Source organism: Podarcis muralis, chromosome 6, assembly GCF_964188315.1.
Source record: "Podarcis muralis chromosome 6, rPodMur119.hap1.1, whole genome shotgun sequence".
In the NCBI taxonomy this organism is placed as follows: Eukaryota; Metazoa; Chordata; class Lepidosauria; order Squamata; family Lacertidae; genus Podarcis; species Podarcis muralis.
The window spans coordinates 436879-453570 of record NC_135660.1 but is presented as its reverse complement, the minus strand read 5'-3'; the positions used below and the strand labels follow the sequence as shown (position 1 = coordinate 453570).

General features: G+C 58.4%; 1 pseudogene across 1 annotated transcript; it reads right to left on the bottom strand.

The window, feature by feature from the left end:
- Positions 1-914: 914 nt before the first annotated feature.
- LOC114598178 (D-beta-hydroxybutyrate dehydrogenase, mitochondrial-like) lies at positions 915-16673 on the bottom strand (annotated as a pseudogene). Its single transcript, XR_013393081.1, has 5 exons — positions 16487-16673; positions 10435-10545; positions 8118-8262; positions 4635-4787; positions 915-4077 (listed from the first exon to the last, which is right to left on the bottom strand). The product of XR_013393081.1 is annotated as a D-beta-hydroxybutyrate dehydrogenase, mitochondrial-like (transcript).
- Positions 16674-16692: the final 19 nt, after the last annotated feature.

Here is a 16692-nt window from a genome sequence, read left to right as displayed (position 1 = left end):
CAATCACAGTAATTGCCCTTTACCTTATCTGTGTTAAACATTTCCTCCTTGGTGCATTGATAGCTGTCCTTTTGTCCCATTTCCACTTCTGATAGCTATCTGTAATTTCCCAAGACCTGATTCTGCCCCCCGCCCCCCCCCCCCCCCGTCCCTGTGCCTTGGAGATGATGGCAGTTCCCAGCTTGTCCAGGCACTGCAACCTGGTACCTCTTTGCTTAATGTGTGTGATCCTTGGTTTGGCTTTTTTTTTGTAATTACGGTAAACCACTTTCACACAATTTCTAGTGTTCATTCTAGCATTCATTCATGTTTTCCCTGAGTCTCCATTCATAAAAGTGGCTGAGATTAATAATTTCTGCTAGTAGGAACCTTATTTGAAATAGATCCAGGTAATCCACCCGCTCCACCACCCGACCCAAGAGGGGGCCATTTCCAACCGAGCAGCAAAACATCCAGGGTGGGCTTCTTTACGAGTGAGAATTATGTCACTGTAGATAAAAGCACCACCACCATCTAGCAGTAGTGATGCTTTGAGCACTGCTTTATTTTCTTCAAATTTTTCCCTTGGCTTGGTTCTGCTGGAGTTCTTCCTCTGGGTTCTCCTGCCTTTTCCTGGTGTGTCTGTGGGGGGTCCGGACTGGCCCCTGCTGCCTTTCTGCTTGTGCCACCCCCGTTGCAAGCACAGGAGCCTTGCCAGGAAAGATGGCAGCCCCTCTCCACCCAGGGCACGACTCCCCTTGCAGCTCAGCGCATCCACTCTTGACCAGAGAAGAACCAGCACTGTGTGTCAAAACCCAGACCCCCCCCCCCCCGTTTCACCTTCCTCTGGGATAAGGCTTTCTTCCTCTGACAAGGGTGGGTTCTGCCAGAGGGCGGCAGGATCAGACCCACAGGGAGACAGGGAGACACAGGTGGGCTAAAATGGTTCACTTTATTTCTTTCTCAGTGTGCAGATGATCAGGTGCCCATTGTGTTCCAATGATTTCATAGTGCAGACAAATGGCAGTGCTGGGGGTGGGGGGTGAAGTTACACACATACCCCCCCTCGCATCACTTGCATGCCCATGGTGCTCAGGTAAGCGTGGCTTCCCTCACAGAAAAGTAAAGGGATACTGCTCTGTGAGCTACAATTCCTGGATTGCGGGGGGTTGGACTAGATGACCCCTGGGGTCCCCTTCCACTCTGCAATTCTGTAAGTTGGCACAAGGGGTCTTTGGAGAGCGAATCTGCAGTGGGAAACTATGCCCAGTCCTCCTGCGACTGCCGAGTCCAATTACATGCGCTTGTTCCCAGCATCACACGCATGGCCCAAGAGCAGCTGGCGCATGCCTGAGCTGGCCAGAGGCCCACTGGGTGAGCGGCTCCCGGGCCCGGGCCTGCCTTGGCCTTGCCCTGCTTAGGGGGCAGCCTGCCAAGGGGTCCAGCTGGCGTGAGGGACATGGCTGGGCAGGTGCTCCTTTGCAAAGGGAAGAGCCAGGAGGTCACTGTGGCTGCTTCTGACGCAGACATGCTGCCTGCTCACGCCAGGACTCAGTGTGCGTGTGCCTAACACACTCTGTGTATGCCCAGAGACACCTTGGCCACATTTGCTTGGACTATGAGAGATCTTTAAGGGAACCCGCAAACCCCACCTTTTGGCTCTCGGGACCTTCAGCCTAATCCCATGCAGCCCCCTGGCTGGCTTAGAGCAGTGGCGAAGGGGAGATCACAGAAGGGAGGAGAGCCTCCTGCCATCCCATAATCTGCATGTTCTCCACCCACTGTTGCAGGGGAGGCCCATGTTCCTCAGTTGAGGGGGGGGGATGGAGTAAGGTTACCAGTTTTCCCCCCAAAGAATCTGGGGGCTCTTTTTAAAAAAAAAAAAAGAGGGGGGGAAGTAATTTTTTAAAAAGTTTTTTACAAAGAAGAAGTAATATCTTCTCTTCTGTGGTCTCCTCTGGGTCCTGGCCTGCTCTCTTGGAGTGCTGGCCACCGTGGAGTAGCCTCGGGTCGGGCCTGGGCTTGGCCACGTGTCCTTGCCCTCCCAGTGATCTCCTACCTCTTTACCTCAGTGGTGGCAGCAGCGGTGCAACAAGGTTGGGGCTCCCCTCTTTTTTTCTCCTTCCTCTTTCTCTCTCTTCCTTCTCCTTCTCCTCTCCCCTTTCTCCCTGCATCGGCTCCAGGGTTTTCCTGGCCATGGAGTGCTGCTGGGCAGTTGGCCGGGTGGTCGGGTGCTCTCACTCCCAGCTCGATTTGGGTCACGGGGTGTGTGTGTCAGCGGTTCCCCCAGTTGACGTGCCGGGAGTCCCTGGTTCCCCCTCAGCAGTGGCAGCCTCAGCAGCCCAGAGCCAGGCTGGTAGCGCAGTTGGCTCTGGCTGGCTTCAGGAGCTGCTCACTGCTGTGACGCCCGCCATTTTGCCTCACCAGAATTCCCTATATGATGTGTCTTGTGCCGTTGAACCAATCACGCAACATTCATTCCCTACTAATAAATCTACAACACTTAAAATATAAATCCGGGGACATTAAATGAAATCCGGGGACATTCCGGGGACAGATTTGTGAATCCGGGGACGTAGAGAGTTGCCTTGTATGCAGAAGGTCTTCCGTTCAATCTCCAGGCGCACCTCCGGGGAAAGTGCAGGAGGAGAGATTGTTGCTCTTGTGCTCGGATCCTGCTAGCGGGTTTCCCACTGAGGCATCTGGTTGGCCACTGAGAGGAGAGGGGGCTGGACCAGATGGGCCCCTTTGGCCTGATCCGGCAGGCAGGCAGCCCAACTGGCCAAGACCTCTCCTCTTGCTCAGGGGAGAAGCTGAGGGGGCTCGACGGGTCAAAGGGCTGACTGGGTGGAAGCTGCCTGGCTAGGAAGGACTCCTGGGGGGTGGGGGTGGGCTTGAGGGTCCTCGTGTCCCAGGCCCTGATGCAGCCCTTCCTGGGAGCCCCAGCTGAGGGCAAGGGGAAGTTTCTGCTGCAGCTGGCATGGGATGTCTGCACTGGGGACCCCCTCCCCGTCTTTCTCAGGGTGCTGGAATTCCTTGAGCAACATCCCCCAGCCCCCCAGCTCAGAGCCTCCCCCTGTGAGAGACAGATTCTGCCCAGGCAACTGCGGGGCAGGCTCTTTGTGAGGCCTCCAGAGCAGAGGCAGCCATTTGCTTCCTTGGCATGGGGGGAGGGGGGAAGGAGGGGTGCCAGCTGGCATCCTTGCAAGTAGTCAGTGGCCCATTTACACTCCCAGAATCTGGATGGCTCCCCCACCCCACCCAATGCAGGGTCTCCTGGCAACCGCTTGCTGTGGGCACATTCAGAAGGTGCCAGAAGTGGAAGACACCAACCCCCCCCCCCCCCAGCAGCTTTGCTCCAGAAGAACCTAAAGGCTGGTGGGGTTACTTTCTTTGCCAGGGCTGCCTGGAGACACCCTCCCCAGCCTCAGGAGCCACTTGGGCTGGGCATGTGGCTAGTTCTGGGCCAGGACGACTCTCAGGCAGGCTGCCAAGATGTGGGCGTAGGATCCTAGAACCACAGCATTGTAGAGTTGCAAGGGACCCCAAGAGTCATCTAGTCCAACCCCACGCAAGGCAGGAATTGTTTGTTTCCAATCTGGGCACCAGGCCAATGGGCAGCGAGGGACTAGCGGACGTAGAGCCAGTCGGCCAGAGCCGTGGGCAAGTGGGTGAAGGCCTGCAGCCGGACCCACCAGCGGGCCTCCATGGGGTTGTAGCGGGCGTAGGGGTGCCGCGCGGTCAGTGCCTCGGTGATGTCGTCCAGCACGAGGGAGACGTCCCTCAGGCCGCTGCGCACAAAGCCCTCCATCCGGTGGACCTGCTCCGCGAAGTAGGCCTCTCCGTAATCCGCACGGACGGCTGCGCTGGCCCCGCTCCACATCTGCTCGGCCTCGGCCTGGACGCCGTCCCGGGTCAGGATGCCGGTGGCCGCGATGAAGTTGCTGGGCTCCACCGCGACCACCCCCACCCCCCAGGGGTACATCTCCTGGCGGAGGCAGCTGGTGAAGGCCTCCAGGCCGGCCTTGGAGACGCAGTAGGAAGAGCGCAGAGGACTGGACATGCGGCCGAGCATGCTGCTCACGTTGACCACGCGGCCTGCAGGGGAGCAGAGAGGCAGGTGCTGGGCGAGGAGGGAGGCTCTTTGGGGCCGGCCTTCTCAAAGGGGGGCAGAGGCTGCCCGGAAAGGTCAGCGACTCATCGGGGAGCTTCCCAGCACCACCCCCATGGTGACTGAGAGAGGAGGGAAAGGAACTCTGCGTGTGCTCAGAAGCACACCTCACCAAAATTATTTTCCGTTTCACTGCAAGCCAGCTTTGGAGGCCCCAAGTCCCACTGTCCCATGGGCTGAGCAAATCCACGGGGGCTGAGGCTGCCCACTGGAGCCTGAGCTCCAGAGCTGACCCATCTGCCGCAGGATCTGGAGGGAGGGATCCTGCAGCCGGAGGATCGTGTCCCAGCTGCCCCACCTTCTGCAGGGGCTCCTCAGCTGCTCTTGCCAGGGCTTGTGACAGCCCCCCCCCCAGGGGCTGGCTGCCCCTCCCAGGCCACTGCTGGCCCAATTCTGCAGCAGGAAACCCTGGCAAAGGGACTGAGCGCAGCGGGGGGAGGGGGTGACAAGGAGGGTGTCCCTCAGGAGGCGGACGATGCCGTACCTTGGGCCCTGCGGATCAGGGGCAGAAAAGCCTTGGTGACTCGGATGGCCCCCCACAGGTTGACCTCGGCCACCCTCTGGTACTTCTCCACGCTGGTGAATTCCACGTCCCCAAAGGAGGCGACTCCAGCGTTGTTCACCAAGCCCCACAGACCTGTCAGGCAAAGCAGGAGATGCGTCCTGGGGGTTCTGCCGCAGGAACAGGGTCCTCTGCCCCCGGGGACACCCGGCCCCCTCTCTCCCTGCCCCCTCCCAGGGCCCAAAGTGGGACCCTCTGAATGAGGACGCCAGAGGAACCTCCAGAATCAGCCGGGGGGGGGGGGACACAAGAGGCGCCATCCCTGTCAGGTGGCCTCAAAGCCTACTTCTAGGGGGGAAGTGGCCCCAATCCAACAGAAAGGTGAAATTAGCAGCCAAAGGTAACAAGTGCATATTCTTGCTAGTTAGCATGAGAAGGGGTTAACACCACAGAGCCGTATTGCTGACTGGCACATACTCAGACCATAGAAACACAATTGGTAGACAGGGTTCTGTGTGATGTCATTTCCCCTCCATATGGTACTTCCTGTCCCCTCCTCTCTTCCTTTGGCCAGTGTTGGAGGTGCTCCAGCTTCGGGTTCAGGCCTGAAGCTACTTATACTGCAAATGCAAGTCTTTTGCCTGCATAGTTTTTACTGCTGCCATTGCTGTGAACCATTGCAAGATTATAAGTTATATTTTTAACTTATTTACAAGTTGTTGCCTGATTGTTTGTTAAGTGGAGTAAGAAAGGGGAGCCAGCTCGCTTCATGAAGCTGGACTTGCTCAAAAGGAGCCCAATTCCCACGCTTTTAATTTTGCTGCCAAGAATGGGATTTTGAAACTCAATCCCCGCTTGTGGGAGCCTGGAGGGATAAATTGCAATTAACCTCTCCTCTCCTACCCATTAAACCCCTCCCACATTCTGCACTGAAATGAGTAGGGCTGGTGGGGGGAGCACATCCGTGGGGGAGCCATGGGGTCTCCATCCCAGGCCATTTCCTCCTCCCCACGGATCCACCCCATTCCCTCTTTTCCAGTGTCTTTTGTCCTTGAATTCTGAGCCCCAGGAGGTGCACCAGCGCAGAGGGGGTTCTGCTGCCCTCCTCTCTCCCCTTGCTGCCCCCACAGCCCCCAAAGAAGGTCTGGCAAAGAGGCTGGAAGAGTTTCCCAGGAATGTCTCCTCCAGTCAGTTCCACCCAGAGAGATCCACCGAAGGACCTTCTGGCAAGTCCTGCATGCAAGAGGCTGGACTAGATGAGTCCACCAACTTGACTGTGCTCTGATTCTGTGAGTCTCCCAGGGGCTGCCAAGACCCACGGCTGGGTGAGCTGAGGCGCTCTCTCTGCTGCCCCCTCTCTCCTCCAAGGGGACTGGAAGAGATGGGGCAGCTCTCTCCCCTCCTTACAGCCCCCTCTCCCCGACCTCCCAGTCTCTGAGTCAGAAGGATCCTGTACAGAGAATCAGGAGACCACCTCCACGAAACTTGGGGGACCATTTCTGCGTTTGAGGTGGGGGCCAGAGGTCTCTGCGGGGGTGGGGGGCTTCTCCTTTCCTGCCTCTTGCCCAGAGAAGGGGTCCTTTGAGGCTGGCTCAGCTGAGGGCATCTTTGGAGCTCCTTACGCAGACCCCCCCCCAAAGCCTCTTGCTTGCCTGGCTCCATGCCCATGTGCCAACCCTCTCCTGCTTCATTCCTCCCACCCATGGAGACCCCTCCCTGCTCTGGCCCAGCCTCCTCCTCCTCCCTTCTGGCCCTGATCCATCCTCTGCTCCTCCTGCTGACTCCCTTGGGTGGAGGCGGCCCTTTGCACAGTCCTCCCTGCCTTGCCTTTGCCCTCCTTTGCAATCCTCCTCGGCCTCATCCTGCCCCAGGGAATGTGGGGCTCAGCAGCAGGCAGAAAGGCTGGGCCAGGGGGTGCTGCTGCTGCTTCTGATGCTGCCGGGGGTGTGTGCTTCCTAAAGCCTGCACGTCCTGCAGATGACCTGAGCTGACCTGAGACGGGGTCACCTGCCAGCTGTTGGCTCAGAGGTCCACACCTCGTCCTGGATCAGGCCCCCAGGCAGGCAGCCCCCCCCCCGTGCCTGCTGTGCAGCTAAGATGCCCTTTTCCCTGGCCCTCACCCACAACTGTCAGCCCAGTGCAGGAACAGAAGCCAGCCTACGCCTGGGGGCAGCCGGCTCTCCCACCCCAGGCCACCTTCCTGCCCACAAGGACTTGCCTCCCCAAAGGGAAGATGCCAGGGCAAAGGCAGCTCTGTAGCACAAGGAAGAGCCCTGAGTAAGAGGCACCATGGTGGAGTACTGTGTCCAGTTCTGGGCACCACAGTTCAAGAAGGACACTGACAAACTGGAATGTGTCCAGAGGAGGGCAACCAAAATGGTCAAAGGCCTGGAAACGATGCCTTATGAGGAACGGCTAAGGGAGCTGGGCATGTTTAGCCTGGAGAAGAGGAGGTTAAGGGGTGATATGATAGCCATGTACAAATATATAAAAGGATGTCACATAGAGGAGGGAGAAAGGCTGTTTTCTGCTGCTCCAGAGAAGCGGACACGGAGCAATGGATCCAAACTACAAGAAAGAAGATTCCACCTAAACATTAGGAAGAACTTCCTGACAGTAAGAGCTGTTCGACAGTGGAATTTGCTGCCAAGGAGTGTGGTGGAGTCTCCTTCTTTGGAGGTCTTTAAGCAGAGGCTTGACAACCATATGTCAGGAGTGCTCTGATGGTGTTTCCTGCTTGGCAGGGGGTTGGACTCGATGGCCCTTGTGGTCTCTTCCAACTCTATGATCCTATGATTCTAAGTTTATACAGTTGGGCCTGGCAGGAGAAGCAGAGAGAGATCAGTTTTCCTCCCTGTCTCCTAACTCCAGAACTCCTGGGCATCCAATGAAGCTGAACGTTGGAAGATTCAGGACAGAGAAAGGAAAGACTTCTTCATGCGGCACATAGATAAACTGCGGAACTCCCTTCCACAGGAGGCAGCGATGGCCATCAACCTACGAGGCTTTCCAAAAGGACTGCCAATTCATGGAGGAGGAGGAGGGGGCTTTGGGGGCCGCAGGAGGGGAGAGCTGCTCTTGCCCTGGGGTCCTGCTTGTGGGCTTCTTCCCGTAGGGGCCTCTGGTTGGCCATTCTGAAGATGCTGGACCAGATGGGTCACTGGCCTGATCCAGCAGCCAGGCTCTTCTGGGTTCTTATCTCGTGATCCCAGCTCCATCCGCTGCCTCTTTTCCAGGAACTGAGCCACCTCCCTTTGAGGCCCCCCCCCCCCGACCTCCACCCTCCCCACTGCCTGCTCAGGATCAGCCAGGACGAGCCTCCCCTCTGGGCCACCCGCCCCACAGACACCAAGCAGGTCCCTCTGGCCCTGCAGCTGCCCCAGGGATGCCCGGCTCCAGGGGAGCAGAGACACCCCAGCCCCCATGTGGCCCCACAGAGCCAGTCCCTGGCCAGAGGGCCCTTACCTTGCTCAGGCCCCTTCAGGCTCCTGGTCACGAGTTGGAGAGCCCTGGCCACCTCCTCCTCGCTGCAGACGTTCATCTGCAGGACGTGCATCCGCCCCGAGGGTCCCAGGCGCTCCAGCTCCCGGGCACCGTCTCCTCCTTGGTCCTGCTCAAGGAAAGAAATCCTTTGCCCACAACAGTCTGCCAAGAGTGGGCCCCCCTCCAATCCACTCCCAGGGCCCCCTGGATCAGGCTGGGGGCTGCTGGGGGCTGGCACTTAGCTCCCTGACCCCCAGCTGCTGCTTCCTTGTCTGCAGGAAAGAGGGCAGTATTGGCAACTGTGTTTTAAAACCTGCTTCGTGTATCTGGGAATGGAAAACCAGGATAGTGTGATGAGTTTGGGGAATCAGGCTGAATGCCAAGACATACTCAAGCCCTGGAAACAGCAAGTGTTAAAAGACAAGCCAGGCTAGCTTCCCTAGGAGGAGATCGCTTGGGTGATGGGCCATTTAGAGAACAAAGGAAAGGGGCTCTGTGTGAGATGGCAAAGGGGTGGCCTCGCAGGTAGTTAGAAGGAATTGTTATTATTGCTTCCTAGACATCCATCCATCTGGTGGGTGTTCCCACTCCCCTCCACCAGGCAGGCCAGGGGACTGGGACTTTGCCCCCCGCCCCAGCTCAGCGGCCTGCTCCCCCCTTCTCTGCTCCAAAGGCCCAGGCAGCCAGAGGAGACGCCCTGTCTGGTTCTCCTCTCCACGGATGGAGGATGTGGGCGGGCTGTATCAGAAGGGATTTCCAGATTCATAAACTGCCCCACAGCCAAAGGCTGCCCAAGGGGGTGTACAGTCAGATCAACAGGGTTGCAGACTCAGCTGAAACCAGTAAGGCCATTCCCGCGATTGTGCAAATCCAGAGGCTGATGGGCATTTCAGGGAAAGCCTTCGGGATCAAGGGCATATTACGGGATTAGTGGTTGCCCAACTTCATTTGAAACCACAGGGAAGACACAAACCCTTTGCAAGGAGAGCAGAGGATCCCCAGAGGCAATTCTGGGGCGGTAAGCCTGGCAGTTGGGATGGGGGTGGCCAGGAATGTCACCGTCTTCTGGGAACAGGAGACACAAAATCTGGCAGGGGAAGGTCCTCGCTTTGCAAACGGGTTCAGGGGCTGAAGGGACGCCGACCCACGGGAATCAGGAGCCCAGAGGAAGAGTCCCGGGGCCTCTCTCTGCCTGCGCATGGATGTCCCCCGCTGCCCCGGATGTTTACAAGGGACCCAGGCGAGGGGGCTGAGGGCACGTGGCTTGGAGCTGTGATGAAGAACCTGCACCTGCTGCTCCTGCAGTGCGGGAAAGTGAAAGTGAGCCGTCACCGTCTCCACGGCAACAGGGCCAGGCACAACCTCACTTGGGATGGAAACTTCCAGGCTTGGCCGCCTCCCAGCGGGGGGCTCACTGGCCCTGCCAGGTCTCCCAGGCAGGGAGGGAGGTCACCTTGGCCGGCCTGAATCACAAAGGAGACGGCTGCATGACCTCTGGGTGTCCCTGGGCAGGAAGGCGGCTGCGGGAGGGGAAGAAGGTGGGGAGGAGGCCACCCAAAGGCCCTCCCTGGCAGGAGGAGGAAGAGGAGGAAGAAGAAAAAGAATGGCAGTTGTCTCAGGCACAGAGATCTCACTCCACACACACCCAGCCAAGGGAGCTCCCCTCACCCAGCAGACAAGGCCCGTCTGTGGGACAGGAGGTGGGGAGGGGGCAATGGCAGGCCTTGACCTCCAAAATTCCCCCAGAAGGACCTGTCCACACAGCCTCCCCCACCGGCCTCAGGGGCTCTGTCCTTGGGCACAGCCAGGGGCCTAATCTGCACCCACCCCCAAGTCAATCTGCCCCCACAAAATCCAACCAAGTTTGGTGGCCGCAGCAAAAAGGGAACACAATGAAGCAGGCGCCCTGCTGGGGGGAGCGGGGGGGGGCTGGCACCCCACTCACTCACGGTGTCGTATGAGTTTATGCCAATAAAAACTCGCTGGCTTGCAGCAATGGCATCCCCCACAGCTGGGATGCCACCCCAGGTGAAACTACCCCCCTTGGGGCACAAAATATGAGCAGTCCTCGGTTTACACCCCCCAGACTCCTCTTTCCCAAGTGATGTTCTCCAGAGGTTGTGGGACTCCCAGCGGAGCCGATGGCCAGGGGGGAGGAAGAGGGTGGGAGTCATAGTTCAGCAACCTCTGGAGGGCACCTGGTTGGGAAAGGTTGCTCTGCAGGGTGGGCCCAGCAGCTGCTTCTCTCCTGAGCCCGTCTCTCGTCCAGCTGGGTGGGCGGCAGCAGCCCCCCCCTCACCTTGAGCAGGCAGGCGGCAAAGACGGTGAAGCCCTCGGCGTGGAGGCGCCTGGCCAAGGCCTGGCCGAAGCCTTTGTCGCAGCCGGTGATGAGCACGGCCTTCCCGTCGGCCTGCAGGGGGGAGACAGGAAGGGCCCCCCTCAGAGGCTGCAGAGAGCCAGGCAAGGCTCAGCCGCCAGGGAGAGGGCATCTCTACGCTCTAGACCAGAGGGGTCCACGTGTGGCCCTCAAGGCCCTTTGGGTGGCTCCCGCCCTCCTGCTTCCCTAGGTAGGACGTGCCCAGCTTTGGGAAGGAGATGCGAAGGCACCAGGGAGGAGCAGGCCTGAGCCCCGTGTCTTCATGGCAAAGCCCTCTGCCTTGCTTAGCCGGTTTGGGGAAGGCGGCAGGAGGGCCAAGCGGGGCGTGGGTGTGTCAAACGTCGGCCTCTCTCTCCCAATGACCCACCCTGAGAGACGGCTTCACCCAACCACCCTCCCAACTGGAGGGTCCCGATCCAGTTCTCCTGCTCCCCACCTCTCTCAGCCATCCGGGTCCTAAGAGGCTCAACAAAGGCAGATGGATGCCTTTAAAGTATCAGGAACATTCCTGCCTTCCTCTTCCAGCGAAGGAGGGGAAGAGGCAGGCAAGAGCAAGCCCAGAGGGGCTGGGAGGAAGCACGGCCGGCCAAGCCCCCCCAGAGGGCAGAGTTTGCCTCTCCTGATCTGCACCCCCTGAAGTCACGAAGGGGGTCACCCTCCCTCTGAACCCACCCCATTTTGTGGCTTGCCACACTTGTCGCTCTCTCCTGGCCAGCTCAGAGGTGCTGCGTCTCCTCCCGACTCCTAGGACGCAACGGTTGACTCAGAAGCCTCCCGCATGCCCACTGCAAAGAAGGATGTCCAGTGGCACAGCAAGGGTTAAGAGCTGCTGCCTTGTGGGCACCAGGCGCGGAGGCAGGGGGCTGTGGCCCAGCTGTGTTTGCTGCAGAGACACCCAGTGGGCAGGGCCCCTTCCTCCTTCCTGCACCAGGAGGGTCAGGCCAGTGGTCCTCCTTCCAGCCCCTTCTCCTGCCCCTCTTTCCTGGGCACCTTGTGCAATGAGCCGTCTGGAGGCGGCTTCAGCCGCAACAAGTTGTGGCGGCAGATAAGGATCAGGCCTCAGCTGCCAAGCCAGACCCAGAGCCGGTTTTTCAGGGCTGGGAAGCTGCTGAGTAACCGGCAGGCAGGCCTCACCTGACCCGACTGCTCTCAAGGACAAGCGAACGGGAAGTGCGAAGCGAGAGAGAGCCCGCTTGCCAAGGGCGGGTGACTGGGCTGCTGGCCTGGCATGTGCGGTGGCATCTCCCCTGCGTCACCCTGGGCCAGGGAAAGAGTGACCAGCCTGGAAAGTCCTCTTGGGACACGGCCTGCCCACCCAGACCAAGGAGAGAACTCAGCTCTGGAAGCAGGCCAAGGCACCAAGGGCAGGAGCTATTTTGAAGCCCACAGAGGAACAAGAAGACCTGCGGTGTTTACAGTCCTTGTCAGCCTCCACTCCTCCCTTGCCAGCCCTCCCTCCCCACATCCACAAAAGTCGACAGGCCAGCTTAACTGGGGGGGGGGGGGTGACCAACGGACGGAGCCACACCTGAAGGTGATTCAACAGCTGCTGCCTTTGGGAGCCCAATAAACTGGGAAACCTCCAGACTAGTTAAGGCAGAGCCCTGGGACCTGGGATTGTTTGGAACCACATTTTAAGCACAAATTGCTCAACTCCTAGGGCTGCCGTACGTCCGGAATTTCCCAAAAATAATGTCCAAATGGAATATTTGAGGATCGGTGGAAATGTTTGGGGAAACCCGGGCATATGGCAACCCATGTTGAAAATGTATATTCCCGCCCCCCCCCCCCCGATTTTCTAAAAAAATAGCTGTTGAACTATTCGGCAACCCTACCACCCCCAGAAGCCCCTGGTGTCCTGGTGCAAATGGGTATGTACCGTATTTTTTGCTCTATACGACTCACTTTTTCCCTCCTAAAAAGTAAGGGGAAATGTGTGTGCGTCTTATGGAGCGAATGCAGGCTGCGCAGCTATCCCAGAAGCCAGAACAGCAAGAGGGATTGCTGCTTTCACTGCGCAGCGATCCCTCTTGCTGTTCTGGCTTCTGAGATTCAGATTTTTTTTTTCTTGTTTTCCTCCTCCAAAAACTAGGTGCGTCTTGTAGTGTGGTGCGTCTTATAGAGCGAAATATACGGTAGATGCTGTTCTCTAGAGCAGTGTTTCCCAACCGGTGTTCCGCGGCACACGAGTGTGCCGTGAGACGTTGCCTCGTGTGCCGCGAGATGCCTGGAGGGAGGCGGGCGAGTCGGGCGGCGAGAGGCGGGGCGGCGGCGGCGAGGAGAGGCCGCGCCTCCTGCTGTTGCCTGGCGCTCCTCCTCGCAGCCGGAAGCGCTGCCTGGGCGCCTCCGCGCGACTCTGCCTCGCTGGGTTTGGTCTCCCAGCAGAGACGGGTCACACCGCCCCTCCCTCCCTCCCTCAGCCTGCGCGGAGGGAAAGCCAGAGAGAGGCATCGCTCCTGCGCGGCGGGAGAGGGAGCAGCCGGAGCGATGCCCCAAACGAACGCATGGGACCGGAGGGGAAATCCTCTCCGAGGCGGATTGAGCGCAGCTGAGAGAAGCCTTTCGAGGAGCTGCCGTGTCCCCTGGAAACCCCCTTCCCAGCTCTGCCTCAGCCGCCGCCGCCTCAGTTGCCGCCGTCCCTCAGTCCCTCGCTCTGCTGCCTCCTCCCACCCCCAAAGCTTGGAGGTTCCCCAGCAAGGGGGAGGGAAAAAAACTTTCACTTTTGTGCGTCCCTCCCGGCGTGACACTGCGCGCTGACGTCACGGGGCGGGGCTTTAATGGTGGTGTGCCGCGAGATTTTTTTTTAGTAAACAGGTGTGCCGTTGCCCAAAAACATTTGGGAAACACTGCTCTAGAGGTGAGGCAAAGGTGCCCAAGGCCAGCTCTGGTCCAGCAGATCAGCCAGAAGGAAAAGAAACTCCAGCAGCCTGGATCCAAAACGAAGCCACAGCCAAGGAGGCCCTAACCCGAAGGCACACTGGCTTGGGCTTCCCCTCCTCCTTGCCCCTCCAGGTGATCTCTTCCAGCTGGGACTATTTTCAGAGGTGACCTTTGCCTGCCTCTGGGTCAGACTCTGAGCCCCACATTCCCCTCTCAGGCACAGGAGGGGTTTGCCCTCTGTCAAGGGTGAACAGGAGCCCCTCTGTGGTGGGGATCCCGGCATTGCCTGGCTCTAGCCTGGCTCCCACCTTGACCTGACCTCCCATCATCTCTCCCCTGCTCTTCTCACTCTCCTGTCTTGTTTGCTCCCAGGAAGCCTTGTGGACCCTTTGACTCGGTTTCCCTCCTGGCCGCTTGGGCTGAGAAGGGCTGCCTAGTCTACAAAGAGGGGGGTGGATTTAGATCAGTGCAGCTTAAGTCTCCAAGGGGAAAAAACAAAATCCTGCAAAGTTATTGGTTTAAATCAAGTTTCACGTTTTGTAACCTGGCTCTTTCCTAATAGCAATGAGCTGGCTGTAGCCATGGAGCCATGTTTACTTGCAGCTAAATAGAGTCCTTTGTGCTGCGCAGGAACCCCAAATCTTCATGTTGCCAATGTGACTTTTGCACAGAAGCCAAAAAGGAGGCCGGGGGGGGGGGGGCTGCAATGAGTGACTTTGTCTCTCTCTTGCAATGACAGTAAGCAAGACCATTTGTTGGGGGAAGGGGCTGTGACTCAGTCGGAGAGTATCTGCTTTGCAGGAAGGTGGTCTCAGATTCCATTCCTGGCATTGCTGAGCTGGCCTCTTTCTACCACTGGCAGGCAGAGCGGCCTGCTGAGCACTCCTGCAAATCCTGACACCCCCCACCCACCCGTCTCCTTTCATTCATTGTGAACTGGGAGACTGGTTAGGGCTGCCCAAAGGGACTTGGCACTTATGCACAGGCACTGCTTTTCATGCAGCCCAGAGTCCAGTTTGGGGGCTGGGTCTCACAGCACTGCAAGGCTCCTGGCACACGGAGATGTGAGCCAGGGTCTTCTGTGTCCCCCTTTCTCCTGCCTTCCCAGCTTGCTCCAGGCAGCTAATTAAGTACAATCACAAAATGTGGTTTTTCAGAATTTAACCACAATGACCATGACCCCATTGTGAACCATCATTTGCTCAAACTGCCAGCAGACTACTCTAGAACAGCCTCCTGTGATTGATTGCAGAGTAAGTGTGTTAGAAAATTTGGTATTTGGTATTAAGAAATGCACTGAAAATTTTTCATTTATTAAAAAAAAAGAAATAAAAATGTGCAGTTATGTTGTCATAATCAATGGATTTGAATTGAGGCGATGAAGCGACCCCCCCCCCCCACCTGAGCCCAAGATTGGCAATATTTGTTTTCATTGGTTAAGCAATTACAAGGCAAGAAAGCAAATGGGATTGAAAGGTTTTTAATTGGTTTGACAAATGTGCTTTATGGTATCAATCACGCAACAGAATTAAAAATCCGCTTCCTTGATTTTCCCTTCAAGCCATTGCAGCAGCCGCCCTGCCAGAGGGGAAGGGGCTCCAGAGCTGGGCTCCTGTTCAGCTTTGGGGATGCAGAGATGCTGGGCCTCCGGGCTCCACCCCACCCCACCCTCTCTGGGGCACCCAGGGCGCCTTGCTGACCCCCACAAAGAGGATGCGGGGGGGGGGGGGGCTTTCTTCCTAGCCTACAAGGCAGCGGAGCTTCCTTAGAGGTGGCTCCACAATTGTTGTTACTTTGAAGATTTGCATCTTGCCTTTCAAGCAATGATCCTCAAGGCAGCAAACAAGAAACGGGAAATATTACAAAACCCCAACAACGCCTTCCATTGTTTCAGTTTGCAAGTTTTAGTCTGCTGTAAAGTTTCTTGCAATTGGATGTGTTTTAAGCTGTAAATTGCCCTGGAATCTGACATGATGAAAGGCAGCTTTAAGTAATTGGCTGTGTGGATTGCAGCATTTGGGACTTATTAGCTTAGAGAAAAGGTAAGAGGTGATGTTGAGGGAAGTTTGTAAAGTTACGCCTGCCATGGAGAAAGTGGGCAGAGAAAAGTTTCTCTCTCCCTTTGGCAACACTGGAACTCACGGATATCCAATGAATGTCAAAGGATTCAGGGCACAGAAAGGGAAGTCCTTCTTCATGCAGAGCAGAGTTAAACTGTGGAACTCCCTCCCACAGGAGACAGTGACAGCCACTGACTTGGATGGCTTTAAAAGAGGAGAAATCCATGGACTGGAGGAGGAGGAGGAGGAGGGAGAGAGGGCTACTGATGGGCTACCAGCCATGTTGGCCAGACTCTCCCCTTCCCAGCCCGGCTCCTGAATCCCAGTTCTGGGATAGTGCAGGAGCAGAGAGTTGCTTTGGGGCTTCCCACAAAGGGCACCTGCTTGGCCACTGTGGGAACAGGAGGCTGGACTAGATGGGCTCCCTGGGGCCGGATCCAGCAGCCTCTTCTGAGGCACAAGTGTGTGTGATTGAGAGAGAGAGAGAGGCCTGAGGCGCCTAGTCTCCCCCCCCCCAGCTGTCTCCCAGGCCACCCTGCTCTGGCACCCCCAGATCCCCCCCCCTTTCTGGAGCCCCGTCCTTCCAGGCTGCTGGGACGGAGACACGTGTTCTGGGGAAGAGCGCAGACTTGAGCACCAAGTCCAGAGCCCACGAGAAAGGGAGGCGAGGGGCTTCCTTGAGGGGGAGCCTGCCCAGGGCAAGGAAGCCACGCAGGGCCCCGGAGGGCAGCTCTCTGGCTGAGCCACGTGCAGCTTGTGTCGGGGGGGTGTGTGTGCTCCCCCCCCCGTTGCCCCGGCTCCGCCGCGCTGCTCCTCGCCCAGGCCTGGCCCGGGTGCAAAGGGCAGCACGCCGGAGGCTCGGGGCCCCTATGGGCCGGCCAGGCTCCCTCGGTGCCCCGGCCTGAGCGGGCCTGCTCTGAGTTCGGGACCGGGGTCTGCTTTGGCCCCGGAGAGAGGCCCCTCCCGGCCCGGCCTGGGGGCGCCGCAGCTCCCGCTTCCTTTCCTCCCCGCCCCCCCCCCCGGGCGCTACTCACGGCGAGGGCGCCCCCCCGACGGGGCAGCCGGCGGCCCAGCAGAGGCAGCAGCGCGACGCCCAGCGCGCCCGCCACGCCCCCGCCCCACCGCCAGAGCGGCAGCAGCAGGAGAAGCAGGAGAAGCAGCAGCCCGAGGGCGAGGCGGGCGGGGAGCCCCGGGGGGGGGCGGCGGGGGCGGGGGCGGCATCATCTCCTCCCGGGGCGGG